A 14723-nucleotide genomic window follows, 5' to 3' on the forward strand; every position below is an offset into this window, starting at 1 on the left:
GAATTCTGGCTAGAATGGCAGAGCGGATGCCCCTCCTGAGAAAACAGACCACAGAAAAGTGGGTGACTAGACTCGAGATTCTAGTATACGCAGAACTGGTGCTCGACGACGCATACCAGGCGCTACAGTGGTACGCGGCTCAGTGTGTCCCCAGGATGGCAGAGTATGAGTTCCCAGAAGGCGGAGATTACACTGGCCCCGGTCTATTTTGGGATAATAGTGGTGACGAGGACTTTGGGGAAGATACCGACTATCGATTTTGGGACCTGTACGGCATCCGAGAGAACATGCTGGGTCTCTTTGGCGCTATTGACCTCGAGGCAGACCTACGATATTTGGTTAACCAGGAATGGAACCTGGAGGGGGATTACCTGCGACTCATCAATGAGGCCTGGGAAGAGACAACCGGCCCTCCCGCCCAACAGCAACCAGCAGTACCCGAGGTAGCAGAGTTCCTAGACTGGTCCTGTGAGCAACCCCAGGGAGATGAAGGTGTCGTCCTTCCTCCCCAGCGGCAGGCTGAGTTACAGGGGGCAGAGGTTGTTGTTCCTGCCCCCCAGCAGCAAAGTGATATGCCAAGAAGGCAGTGTGAAGGGAAGGGAGAGGAGAGCAGCGTCCTCCCTCCCCAGCGGCAATGTGTGCCCCAGGGAGCTGATGGTGTCGTCCATCCTCCCCAGCAGCCGTGTGTGTCCAAGGGAGCCGAAGGTGCAGTCCTTCCTCCCCAGCGGCAGGCTGAGTTACAGGGGGCAGAGGTTGTTGTTCCTGCCCCCCAGCAGCAAAGTGAGATGCCAAGACGGCAGTGTGAAGCGAAGGGAGATGAGAGCAGCGTCCTCCCTCCCCAGCGGCAGTGTGTGCCCCAGGGAGCTGATGGTGTCGTCCATCCTCCCCAGCGGCAGTGTGTCCTGCAGGGAGCAGAGACAGTCAGTCTCGCACCCCAGCAGCCAGACAAGAGAATGAAAGGGGAGACAGCTGGTCCCCCTTTCCACCAGCAAAGAGAGTGGCAGGGAGAGGAGCCTGCTAACCCCCCTCCCCAGCGGCAGTTTACCGTCCAGAGAGAGGAGCTTGTTACACCCTCTCTCCAGCGGCAGCCTAACTCACCAAGGGGAGATGTTAAGCCCCACAACTGTGCAGATGGGACCGTAGTCTCTGCACTTACAGCACAAGGGATAGGGACGGTCGGTCCTGTTCCCCAGCCTCAGTGTGATGGATCCAAAGGGGAGACAGTCGGTCTCCCCCTCCGGCAGTCGAGCTGCGCACCTAAAGGGGAGACAGCCAGTCTCCAGCAACCAGACGCCCACCAGACTACTCCCGTGGTAGTGCTGGCAACAGGACAGAGTACCGCTGGTCTCTGCCCCCTCAGCAACCCACCAAGGCAGCCTACCCGTCTCCCACCCAGCAGTGGTGAAACACCAGAACTTGGACAAAATCCTTCCTCACCCAGATGTAGTAACCGGTTAGTGTGGGTGGGCTGCTCTGTTATTTCTGTTTTGTGGGTGCGTTGCTGGACTAACCAGGGCACTGACCGGCAGAAAGTCAGGTACCCTGTTAGTCTAATTGGCCAAGGGGAGAAATGTGGCGAAACCAGCTTCGCCACTGTGAACTGGAGAGGCCTGGCTGCTAGCCTCCTGCCCGCTGACTATGGCCCCTGGACATATTGCACTTTAAAGACTATATTTGGGCATGTACTAATTTATATTGCTGCTACTGGCCCTTTAAAATCAGCAATGGACATTTTGGGACTACTGTCCCTTTAAGACTGTGAAGCATATCCTATTGTACTGCCTGTATATTGTATATGTATTTATGTATGCAGTTAACCTGGGTTATATATATATATGCAGCCTTCATCTGATTGTTCGGTAGAATCACTCCATTCATTGTATTGAGGAAACTACCGAACAACCAGACCACCCAGGATTAAGTGTGCCTCCAATTACCGTTTGCAACAATGTTGCAAACGGGTAATTGGCAATCATGTAATGTGTTCTGTGTCCTCTGGGTGGCCGCCATTCAGGAAACAACCACGTGGCGGCGGCCATCTTTAACTGCCGAACAGCGGTGTTTTGCCGTCGAGTGTCTGGAACTGAAATCGGACACTCGACTAGGCAAACACCGCTGAGACCTCCAGACTTCCAGGAATTCGTATAGAAACTACCGAATGACCCGCCGTTCGGTAGAAAGAAACATACGAACTAGGGGATTCATGCGAATCCCCCTTAGTCTCTATAACCCAAGTAATTCGTATGTTTCATTCACCTGTTTGTGACCGACCGCAGGGCCAAAATGCATGGAACTGTTTTCGGATACTTTACCCATGCGGTCGGTCAATACTTTAAAGTCCCATAACTCCCGAACCATTTATCCGAACGGGCTGATTCTTGCATATGTTGTCCCCCTGAATAAGGGCTATCAGGGGATACCTGTTTTGGAGGTGTAGCATAGGTATTTGGGGTACATCCAGGAATTGGGGAAAAAGGTGTACAGTATAATTGTGTTAAGTGTTAATCTAAGGGGAGGAAATGTGTGGGAGGTACATCCATGTGATTGGTTAATTTCATCCTCCCCCTGGGAGTGTCCTGTATGTACTTGTTTGTAATAAAAGCCAGACTGGGTGTCCCAGTCTTGAGTTCTTGCTTAACCCTCAAAGCGATGTGTCGTCTCGGTCTTTGGGGGAATGGGATTGTATGCTGACTGCCAAGAGTGTAAGCCGATGTCTGCTTTTCTTGTTCAGCTGTTCCAGTGTTCGTGTGGTTCCAGTCGGGAGAATGGTGGTTGCAGTAGCTGCCTGTGCATCTGGAAAGGGGATTATCGCCTAAACTGGGTTTTATCCTCTTGTAAGTGAAACGGTCCGTTACAGTCTGTTACGAGAGAAAATTCTTGTCCGTATAAATAAGGGCTCAGTTTCTTCAGTGCCCAGACCAGGGCTAAACACTCTTTCTCCACTGCCGCATAACTCACTTCTCGAGTTAGTAACTTTCTGCTGAGATATGCGACAGGGTGCTCTCCTCCATCCTCCCCGACCTGGCTCAGCACAGCCCCCAGTCCATACATGGAAGCGTCTGTGTGGACAAGAAAACGTTTGTTAGGGACTGGGGCAGCCAGGACAGGGGCATTCACAAGAGCCTGCTTCAGGGCCTGAAACGCGGCTTCACAAGCTGGAGACCACAGGACCTGCCTAGGTAGGTTATTTTTAGTCAGGTCAGTCAGGGGCTTGGCAATCGTGCTGTAGTCGGGGACAAAACGTCGATAATACCCTCCCGTCCCTAGGAAGGCTAGCACTTGGGTCTTGGTGATAGGTGTGGGCCAGTTAGCTACTGCCTCTACCTTAGCTGGTTCTGGTCGCTGGCTCCCACATCCTACCCTGTGACCCAAGTACTGCACTTCTGCCATGCCTAAATGGCACTTGTCCGGTTTCAGAGTCAGGCCGGCGGCCCGAATCTTGTCCAGCACTACCCCCACGTGTACTAGGTGGTCTTCCCAGGACTCACTGTAGACCGCGATGTCGTCCAGGTATGCACATGCAAATCCCTGGAAGCCATCTAGGAGCCTATCCACCATACGCTGGAAGGTAGCCGGAGCATTCTTCATCCCGAATGGCATAACCTTAAACTGGTATAGGCCAAACGGGGTGACGAATGCTGACTTGGGGATAGCATCCTCGGCCAGGGGGATCTGCCAGTACCCTTTACATAGGTCAATGGTGGTCAGATAGCGCCCCCTGGCAATGCGGTCTAATAACTCGTCTACCCGGGGCATCGGGTAGGCGTCAGTGGTAGTCCGCTCGTTGAGCCGCCTGTAATCCACACAGAACCGGGTGGTCCCATCTTTCTTGGGCACTAGGACTACAGGCGAAGCCCACGGACTATCTGAGTGCTCAATAACCCCCAGCCGGGTCATCTCCTGTATCTCCTTCCGCATTCCTTCTCGGACTGCTTCAGGGATACGGTATGGGGGTTGTCGTAGGGGGTTCTGTCCGGGTGTCTCGACATTGTGCACAGCTAGGGTAGTGTACCCGGGTTCTTGGGAGAACGTCGCCTGCTTCTCCCACAGAAGCTGTCTTGCCTGTACCTTCTCGGCCGGGTTTAGTCGGTCTCCTAGCTGCACAAGGCTAGTAAGGTCGGTCTGGGGATCCTTTTCTAACAGGTCAGGTAAGGGTAAGTTCTCTGGGTCGTCAGTAGCTGGGGCACAAACTGCCGCAACATCCTCTGGTCGCTCCTGATACTCCTTGAGCATGTTTACATGAAAGGATCGCTGAACCCTTTCATCTGAACAGCTGGCTATAAGATAGGTAGTATCACATACCTGAGCTAACACCTTATACGGGCCCTGCCAAGATGCTTGCATCTTGTTTGCCTTCACAGGTTTGAGCACTAGAACCTTCTGCCCAACCTGGAAGACCCGCTGTCGGGCACCCCGATCGTACCATCGCTTCTGTCTCCCCTGGGCTGCCCGGAGATTTTCTCTTACCATCAGGGATAGTTTCTCCATGCGGTCCCGGAGTTCCAGAACATAAGGCACTATGGGGGTCCCTTCTTGCTCCGTCTCCCCCTCCCAGTGTCCTCTAATGAGATCTAGGGGTCCACGAACCCTTCTCCCATAGAGTAACTCAAAGGGGGAGAACCCAGTAGATTCCTGGGGCACCTCTCTGTATGCAAATAGCAGATGAGGCAGGAATCGCTCCCAGTCCCTGCAAGTGTCAGTAAAGGTCCTCAGCATCTGTTTGAGGGTGCCATTAAATCGCTCGCAGAGACCGTTAGTCTGTGGATGATATGGTGAACTAAGTAGCGGTTTAATGCCGCACACCTTCCACAGCTGCTGGGTGAGCACAGCGGTAAACTGAGTTCCCTGATCAGAGAGGATCTCCTGAGGGAACCCGACCCTAGTAAAAATTTTAACCAGGGCATCAGCAACCGTCTCTGCCTCTATATTAGACAGCGCTACTGCCTCTGGGTAACGTGTGGCGTAGTCTACCACAGTAAGAATATATTTCTTACCGGATGGACTAGCCCTGGCCAGTGGACCCACAATGTCAACGGCTATGCGGGAAAAGGGTTCTCCAATGATAGGCATCGGCTGAAGCCTAGCTTTTGGATGATCTCCCCGCTTACCTACCCGTTGACAGGTGTCGCACGTGCTACAATACATCCGCACATCTTGTTTAAAATTGGGCCAGAAAAAGTTTTGGGTGATTCTATGAGCTGTGCGGTGGGAACCTAGATGACCCGCTAACGGCACATCATGCCCAATCCGCAGAATCTCCTGCCGATACTTTGCAGGTACTACTAGTTGTCGTTTCTGCGGAGGGGCATTCGGTTTCTGGGACGGTTTCGGGATCCTGTACAGCCTATCCCCCACCCACTCGTAGTGTTCCCCACCTACTCCTTCTTCCCCAGCGTCGGCCCTGGCCCTGTACTTTGCTAATGTCGGGTCTTCCCTAGTTTCTTTCCCGTACATCTCTGGGGTATCCCAGCCTAACGGGGCCTGGTCTAAGGTACAAGTCGGGGTAGAGAGTCTTACCTGGGTCTCAGCAGCAGGTGGGCCGGCCTCTGCGGCACGGGTCTGGGCACGGGTCGTGACAGCGTCCACTGCAGCGGGACCCATGGGGGCGTAGGCCGAAACAAGGGGAGCCAAGTCATTGCCAAGGAGAACATCAGCGGGTAAATCCTTAATGACCCCCACATTCACGTGTCTAGCACCCACTCCCCAATCCAAATGTACCCGGGCAACGGGTAGGCGAAATACTGCACCCCCGGCTACTCGTACTGCCACGGTATCCCCGGTATGTTGAGCTTCGGACACCAGGTGCTTCTGGAGCAAAGTCAGGGTTGCACCAGTGTCTTGTAGACCACTGACCTCCCTTCCGTCGACCTTTACATTTTGTCGGTGGTGTTGTCGGTTATCCTGGTGGGCAGCCTGAACGGGGTCTGCCTCATGTAAGATGCCCCAGCATTCCTCTTCCCCTACACAGTGGGCTGCTGGGAGAGGTGCTCGGGGAGGGGCCCCTGCGGGTCTCCTCCAGGACTGGCTCTGGTTTGCAGTGTTCATCGGGCACTCCGGTCGTTTGTGCCCTATCTGATTGCACAGGTAGCACCGACTGGGTTGGGAGTACTCTCGGGAGTTAAACCGGGGTGGACGTTGGTACTGGGCAGACGGAGGGGGTGCGGATGGTCGATTCATGGGAGGCTGATAAGTGGTAGCTGCTGGTTTGTATTCCACTCTGGCGGGAGCCTTGCTGATGGAATTGTCCAGTCTGCGGGCATCGGTATACTCATCTGCCAGGCGAGCTGCCACATGTAGAGTGGAGGGGTTTACGGTCCCTTACCCACTCTCTGACCCCTGTTGGCAATTTATCGAAGCAATGTTCCAATAAAAACATCTGCAGCACCTCTTCTCCTGACACCGCCTGGCACCCTGCCATCCAGTGGGCAGCTGTGCGATGTACCTTACATGCCCATTCAACGTATGAGTCCCCAGTTGTTTTAGCAGTGTCTCGGAACCTCCTCCGGTATGCCTCGGGTGTAACGGCATACCGGGCAAGTAAAGCTTCCCTGACGGTCACATAATCCCCGATCTCCTCATCAGGAATGGCCCGAAAAGCGTCGTTGGCCCGGCCGGATAACTTGCCGGACAGTATAGCAACCCAGTCTTCCAGGGGTACCTTGTGCAGGGCACATTGCCGCTCAAAATCAGCAAGGTACCCATCAATCTCTCCTTCTGTCTCACTGAAGGCTTTAAAGGCTGCAAATGGCACTTTCTTTTTGTCCCCCGGGTTTGCTGTGACTGGGGCTGCTGCAGCACCGTTTTGGCGTAGCAGGTTGGCCTCCACAGCGGCTTGAACCTGGGTGATAATCTCTGCAGAGGGGTTGGGGCCATAATGGGCCAGCCTAATTCTTACCGCCCGGTCAAATCTTGCCTCCTCGGGGGTTCTGTCGTCTGGGCTGGGTCCATTGGTTCCCTCTGCCGCTGGTACTCCATCCATTTCCAGCAATAAAGCAATAATGTCCCTCTTCTTGAGGTTACTGGCCTGTCCGCCTCTTTGTTCCAATAAGTCTTTTAGGGTAGCTCTTCTCAGGTTTTGGTATTGTAGTTCCATTTACTCCTGGTCGTAGTGGTCTCTTTGGGCGCTGAGGATCATCCCGTCGCTTGCCACCAGTTGTTACGGTACCGTCTTCCGAGCTCCAATCATACGTATCGCCCCTTACAGCCGAACAGCAATAGGACCTAAGCAGCATACGATCTCCATAAGCAGTCCTTAGTCACTTGTAATCCCGGTTCCCCCAATAACGAGACCAAGCTCCATTATGAGGGTAAAACATGAACTGAGGACTGGATCATCCAGCCTGCCTTTTATTTCCATTTCACACACACAGGCCACACCCAGGGGGAGGCATAAAATAACCAATGGCATCGATGTTACATCCCACACATCCCCTCCCCTTGGTGTGACACATAATCCCATTATACATACAGTTTGAAATATACTTTTATACAACTTTCATAACTTTAAAACCATACATCATATTCACATAAAAAGCACATATTCAGACTCAGCATACTTTAAACATAAACACTCTCAAAAATCACACCAATCCCTTCAGTAAATAAAAAGTTACCCGGAAGTCCTTTTATGACCGACCGCAAGCACCTTTTCTTGCCCAAAATAGTTCCCTGGATTCGGGCTGTGCGGTCGGTCACTTTCTGGCATAAAAATGGCTAAGTCCCGTTCGAAGTGGGGTCGGTACTTCGACTTTAGTCGAAGTGTCGAAGTGCCGTCGATAGTACGGGTCGACGTGTTCGAAGTTAAAATGGCCGCCGCCACGTGGTCCTTTGTCCGATGCCGGCCACCTCGACGACTTCGGTAACTTCGGCACTTCGATAGCTTCGGTAACTTCGGTACTTCGACAGCTTCGACTGTGTCCGAAGTGTCATTTACAAAAAGTACCAACCCTTCACATTATCTCCCAGGGACCATAAGCACTGGGCAAATCAGACGAACCCAGTAGGTTTAGTCCAGACGGATGGGTCTGTCACACTCCTTAACTACATATTATTATTTTATTGTTTTTTAGTGCCAGCAAGTTCCATTGCGATGTACACTGGGTGGACTAACAGACACATAATTGTAACCAGACAAGTTGGACGCACAGGAAAAGAAGGGTTGAGGGCCCTACTCAATGAGCTTACATGCTAGTGGGAGTGGGGTATAGTAACACAAAGGGTAAAAGTAAGGGTATCAAAGTAGATTGCTACAAAAGTATTCACTGAGGGCCAGAGGCGTAACTAAAAAACCACAGAGCCCCAGTGCGAAAATTGCCCTGGGGTCCCCACATACATCTCACCCCCCAGCCACTCCATATGTCACATTCACGCCCCCCAGCCCTCCATGTGTCTTATGATGCTGCATGGTTGGTGGGGATGGGGGTGAGTATGACAGAATTAGAGAGGTTATTATGATGGGGTGAGTGTGGCAGGGTGAAAGAGGGCGAGTGTGACAGAGTGATGGAGAATGAGTGTGACAGGATTGGAGGTGGGTGAGGTGACAGTGCTAGAAAAGGTGAGTGTAGCAGGATGAATATGGCAGAGCGGTGGGAGGTGAGTGTGGCATGGGTGAGTGACAGGATTGGGGGAGTTATTGTGTGTGGCAGGGTGAAGGGGGGTAACAGTGTGTGTGGTGGGGTGACAGTTACACAGACACACAGATACATACACTAAAACACATGCAGATAAACAAACACAGATTGATGTACATGCAGATACACACCATTTAACACATACAGATACATAAACAGACACACATGCTGATACACAGACACATACAGATACAGACGCACAGATACACAGACACACATGCAGATACACAGACACACAGAATGACACACATTGAGATACACAGAATGACACTCCTACAGATAAAAAAAAACTGACACAAATACAGATACACAGACACACACTGACACACATGCGGATATACAGACAGATACACATATAGACACATATGAAGATACACAGACACTTAAGGATAAACATTTAGATACATAGGGCACACACTGAAATACAGATACGCAGACATACAGATACACATACAGACACATGTGCAGACAAACAGAAACACACAAACACACACATACATATACATACACACACATGCAAAATGTTTTAGTCACCCTCCTGTTTCCTACCTTTTAGGTGCAGGAGGGTGACTTCCCTGGAGCTCAAGCTGATGGGAGTCAGACTTTCCACTCTGGCTCCCTCCTCTCCTACTCTTTCTCCTCCCGCGCAGCTCAGTTGTTGCTAGGAGGAAGTGACCAGGGCTGTCACTTCCTCCCAGCTTCTGACATCATTACAGGGGGCCTGGTCATGCTGTTAAAGCGTATTAGCCACCCGATGGGCCCCTGAACGTGTGGACCCACCGGTTATACCGCGCTGGCCGGGGCAGCGTTACATATCCGGCTGGCACCCGCGTTGCAAGGGTCCACAGGGCAGACGAGCCCCCTAGAGCGATGGGCCCGGTCACAGCTGCGACCCCTGCGACCGTGGTAGGTCCGCAACTGCTGAGGGCCTAGTAGGTTATTTTTGACAGTTAGAGGAGAGGAGTCAGGGTGTGGGGATGAAAAGCTGATAACAGTTTAGTTGATTTGCTTTCCTGAAGAAGTGAGTTTTCAATGATTTTTTTTAAGCAATGGAGACTGAGTGAAAGTCTAACGGAGAAGGGAATGGAGTTTCACCGGAAAGGTGCAGCCCTAGAGAAGTCCTGAAGGCTAGAGTACATAAAAAAAACAATGGATGTACAAAAGTGAACTGAGTGGTTAAATCTACCGCCAGGGTCAATAGTATAGCACTTTCAAAACACTTACTTTTATTTAGTGAGAAATAGTAATACACCAATTTTCTAGAAATGTTTTTTATTTAAGTGTAGTATCTATTCATAGCTGTATTAAAGGGACTCTCCAGGGAGGTGATTTTACTCACCTCGTTCCAGCGCCGGGAGCCTCGTGAAGCCGCGCCCCCTATTTTGTCAAAATGACTAAATAGGCGGGCGCGAGCAGGGAGCAATCAGACGCTTCCATTTGGAAGCGTCATTGCTCCCTTGTGCGCATGCGCGGCTTCGGCACACATGCGCACATACTTCAGAGGGCGGCATTCGTGCCGCCCTCTGAAGTGCTGAGCGCACTACCGCGCATGCGAGCGGTGTGCGCAGCCGCGAGCTGAGCTGAGTGACAGCTCAGCTCGCGGTCTTTGCCCGCCCCCCTCCTCCGCTGACAGGCTGGAGAGAGAAGGCGCGCACACAGTGCCTTCTCTCTCCTGAACACGTCAGACGTATTTACAGGGCCTTTTTAGGGCCCTGCATGATAGGAAGTCCCTCTAGTGGCCGTCTGAGTGACGGCCACTGGAGGTATTCCTATCAATCAATGTAAACACTGTATTTTCTCTGAAAATACAGTGTTTACATTAGATTGCCTGCAGGGAGCTATAGATAATACCTGAACAACTACATTAAGCTGTAGTTGTTCAGATGACTATAGTGTCCCTTTAATATGTATATTAAACACTCGACGGATTAGAGACAGATAAGGACAGGCTCAAATCTCACAGGTAAATTGTTCATAGCTGTATTAATATGTATATTATACACTCACATGGATTAGAGCCAGATAAGGCCAGGCTCAAATCTCACAGGTAGATTATTCATAGCGGACACAGACCCTCTTCTGTTTTTAATTCACATGTGGATACCCTCTTCTGTCTTAACCCACATGTGGATAAAGGCAGGAGAGGGTCTGTTTCCCCTAAGAACACATCTATCTGTGAGATTTGAGCCTGTCCTAATCTGTCTCTAATCCATGTGAGTGTATAATCTACATATTAATACACACACTTGAACACCTATAATAGTACAATATATTTTATTTTATTTTGTCTAGCAAATTGCTTTATTAATATTCCTCACTAGATAAAAGTTAGTGTTTTGAAAGCGCTCCACTATTGACCCTGGTGGTAGTTTTAACCATTCAGTTCACTTTTGTATAGCCCTAAATGTTTCTATTTTTCCTGATATTATGCAATGTGTGCCTTGGTTATACCTGGATTAAAATGGATTGTGATGTCTTTTGCTAAATCTTTAACATCAATTTAAAAGAAAATGGAGAATCATATGAAAAAATGTAAACATAAGTCATAGTTGATTTTCAAAGTTTTGTTTGATGGTGTAATGTTAAGAGTGGTGACACTCTTTAACTTTACAGGATTCTTTCAGACTGCATAATATAAGACTTTCACATGTTGATACATTGGAAGTTTGAAAGAATTTAACTCTGTCCATTTATTCATTATAGGGGTTAAACTAGTTAAAAAAACAATATATATTTAGGAATACAACATGTATTTTTAATGTGAGAGCTACCTATTTAGATGCGGCCTTCCCCTGCCTCCTAAAATAATAAAACAACAGTTCTACTTACCTTTAGTACCTTTGCTGTGGCTATTCCTCCGCCAGCAGTGATCATAACTAATGATTATTTAAGCCAGGTGTTTCCTACCTGTGATACGCATAACCATGGGGGTACGAACCAGTTACCTCAAGAGTACATGCAAAAAAATCTGTAATGGCAGCCCCCAGGCTGGGGGTGTTTATCGGATGGCCCATGCAATTAGGGCATGTGTCGTCAGGGTCCTGGTTGTGTGCTGCGGATCTTTAACAGCCAGATAAGGACAGGCTCAAATCTCACACTAATCATGCCCCTTTATTGATCACCACACTGGGAGGAAGTGATAGCCTGTCACTTCCTCCCAGCTAACAACGAGCGTTCCATTGGAGTGATAGGAGGGTGTGGACTGGCTATGCAAGCCCCTAAGTCCCAACAGCCCCAGCCATCAGAAGACACCCTCCTGCATCTAAAAGGTGGGAAACTGTAGGGGGACTAACATATTTACCTTCTTGTGTTTTGTGTGTCTGTGTCTGTATGTATGTTAGTGTGTGTCTTTTTGTCTGTGCATCTGCATGTGTCTTATAGTGTTTGCCTGTGTGTCTGTGTATTTGCATGCATGTCAGTGTTTGTATTTATGTGTTTCTGTGTATGTGTTTTAGTCTGTGTATCTGTATGTGTGTAAGTGTGTTTATCTGTATTTTTTATCCTGATCCTGATGAAAGTTCCATATAGGGACTGAAACGTTGATCACTTCTGGAATTCATGTAACGATAAAGAGAATATATTGATGGAAAGACTGTGATTGCAGCCACATCTTTTGCATTCTCTGTATGTGTGTATGCATGTTAGAGATTCTGCACTCTTCATGTGTACCATAGTAGCAGACTTCCAAGGTTACTCTCCAAACACCTTCACAAAGTAAAAAGAATAATAGAGCTGCAACAGTACAACACACCCAAATGAATTATTTCACCATTAAGTGGAGCCAGCAAAATTCCAACACATGTAATTTTTTTGTCAAGCTTAGGATCCAACTAATGTACGCTCGTATGCAAGTGGGACGGGGGCTGAGTAAGTGCACCGGGGCTTAGTAAGGGGACAGGGCTGAGGAGGGGGACAGGGGCTGAGGAGGGGGACAGGGGCTGAGGAAGAGGTACAGGAGCTTAGGAGGGGGGCAGCGGCCGAGGAAGGGGGACAGGGGCTGAGGAAGGAGACATGGTTTGAGAAAGGGGGCTGGGGCTGAGAAAGGGTTCAGGGGCTGAGGAAGGGGACAGGAGCTTAGGATGGAGGGGGCGGGGCTGAGGAAGGGGAAAGTGGCTGAGGAAGGGGACAGAGACTGAGAAGGGGGGCTGAGGAAGGGGGCAGGGGCTGAGGTAGAGGACAGGGAATGAGGAAGGGGACATGGGCTGAGGAAAGAGACAGGGACTGAGGAGGGTGACAAGGGCTGAGGAAGGGGATAAAAAAAAACAACTAAAGTGCATTCTTCCCTCCCTGAGGCTTACCTTGGGCCAGGATCTGGAGTGTGGAAGTCTGCAGTCAGTGGAGTCGGCCGGCTGGCCTCTCCTGATGATGTCAGGAGGAGGGGGCGTGACTTCCTCTGCTCTTCTCCCAGACTCCCCAGCAGTCCTGGGAGAAGAGCAGTTAAAGTCACGCCCCCTCCTCCTGACATTATCAGGAGAGGCCGGCCGACTCCACTGGCTGCAGGCTGCAGGGAGAGAGGTGAGTTTAAAAATCTGAGGCAGGAATTCGGATTTGTGCTCCCCCCGCTCTGTTGGCCGCTTGTGCCAGCCCTGGATCCTGTATGACTAGTAACGGGAATGGCTCTCCTGCTGTGGAAAAAGTGCAGAAACGCCATTCCCACTCGTTCCTGCAGGACTTGAGCCCTGTCAGTGTTTCTATCTGTGTATTAGCATGTTGCCTGGGTACCTGTTGTCACTGCCCAAGCAGGGATCCAGCCTGCGGGTTTTCTCCCACCTCATGAGGACACTCCTCAAACTCCATCCTCTCATCTCGACCGTTTGGCCGCCGGCCGTGGAAGCTCCACCATTTTTTTATGACGCGGCGCGTGCGCCACTGTCATGACGTCAATGACATCACAGCCCACCAAAACCTTCAAATTCTGATGTTTTGGGGGGGTGGCCATCACTTAAAGAGCCAAACTATAAAAAGGAATAATTTGCAATGAATCATTGGCCTGTTTGACTTATTTGACTTGGCTTGTTTATTTGCTTACCTGTTTTCTGGCTCCCTTGACCTCGGATTGTCCTTGACTATTCTCTGTCCTTTCCTATGTTAGTCCAGCCATTCTAAGGCCTGGTAAACATTCTCCTATTTGCACTCTGCGTAATGGATCCCTGTGTCGTTCCTGACACATGTGTGTCAATGTGCATATCTGTGTATCTGCATGTGTGTCAGTGTGTGTATCTTTGTATCTGCACTGTATGTACTAAAATGCCTGGGACAGAGGAGGAGCAGGGGGAGCCTAGGGGAGAGGAGAAGCAGGGAGTGCCTGGGGCAAAGGAAAAGTAGAGGAGAAGCAGGTGAGCCTACGGTGGAGAAAAGGGGGCGATGCGGCAGAATTTTTAAAATACATTAGAATAACAGCAACTATATTACTTATGAACATTTTGCTAATGTGAGGGATACGATTTATGGAGATGGGCTGCCAAGGGGTACACAAGTTAAAAAAAAGTTGGGAACCTCTGATCTAAGCCAATCCATTGCTTCCACATTGTTAAGCATTGGGGTCTAGTGACAATTGCCCAGCAGCACCAAAAATCATCTCTTCACACATATACATTGACTCAATGCATGTCTATGGGGAGAACTGCGTTCTGAGTCCCAGAAAAGCCCTCTGGTGGATGTCAGAGTCATAGCTACTACAGTTGTCATGAAACAACAAAAAAAGCGGAAAAGGCTGTGTTTACATTGCTGGGACTGCAGGGACAGTTAATTTCCCCCAAGACCCACTACAATAAGATGTAGTTGATCTGATTTGGAGAGTATCCCTTTACAGGGTGTTATGTGTGTTCAACAAATAAGATTTTTGTGGGACATACAATCTTATCTATATTGGGAAGTCATGCATAAAAGGCTACCTTCTATTTCTTTCATGCTTTTCAGCTTAAGTAATGTCCTGTAATGTCCAAAAATGTCTATATTCTGTACTTAGAGAAGTTATGCCAACTGTGTCATCCAATCTTTAATTGAGAAGGTTAGTTTGAACTTCTTGCGTTAAAATAAGTGCTCTGTCATTGCCAACTACAAAATCAGATTTCTTAGACGAGATTATATCCA

Source organism: Pelobates fuscus, chromosome 6 (assembly GCF_036172605.1).
Source record: "Pelobates fuscus isolate aPelFus1 chromosome 6, aPelFus1.pri, whole genome shotgun sequence".
NCBI classification, from domain to species: Eukaryota; Metazoa; Chordata; class Amphibia; order Anura; family Pelobatidae; genus Pelobates; species Pelobates fuscus.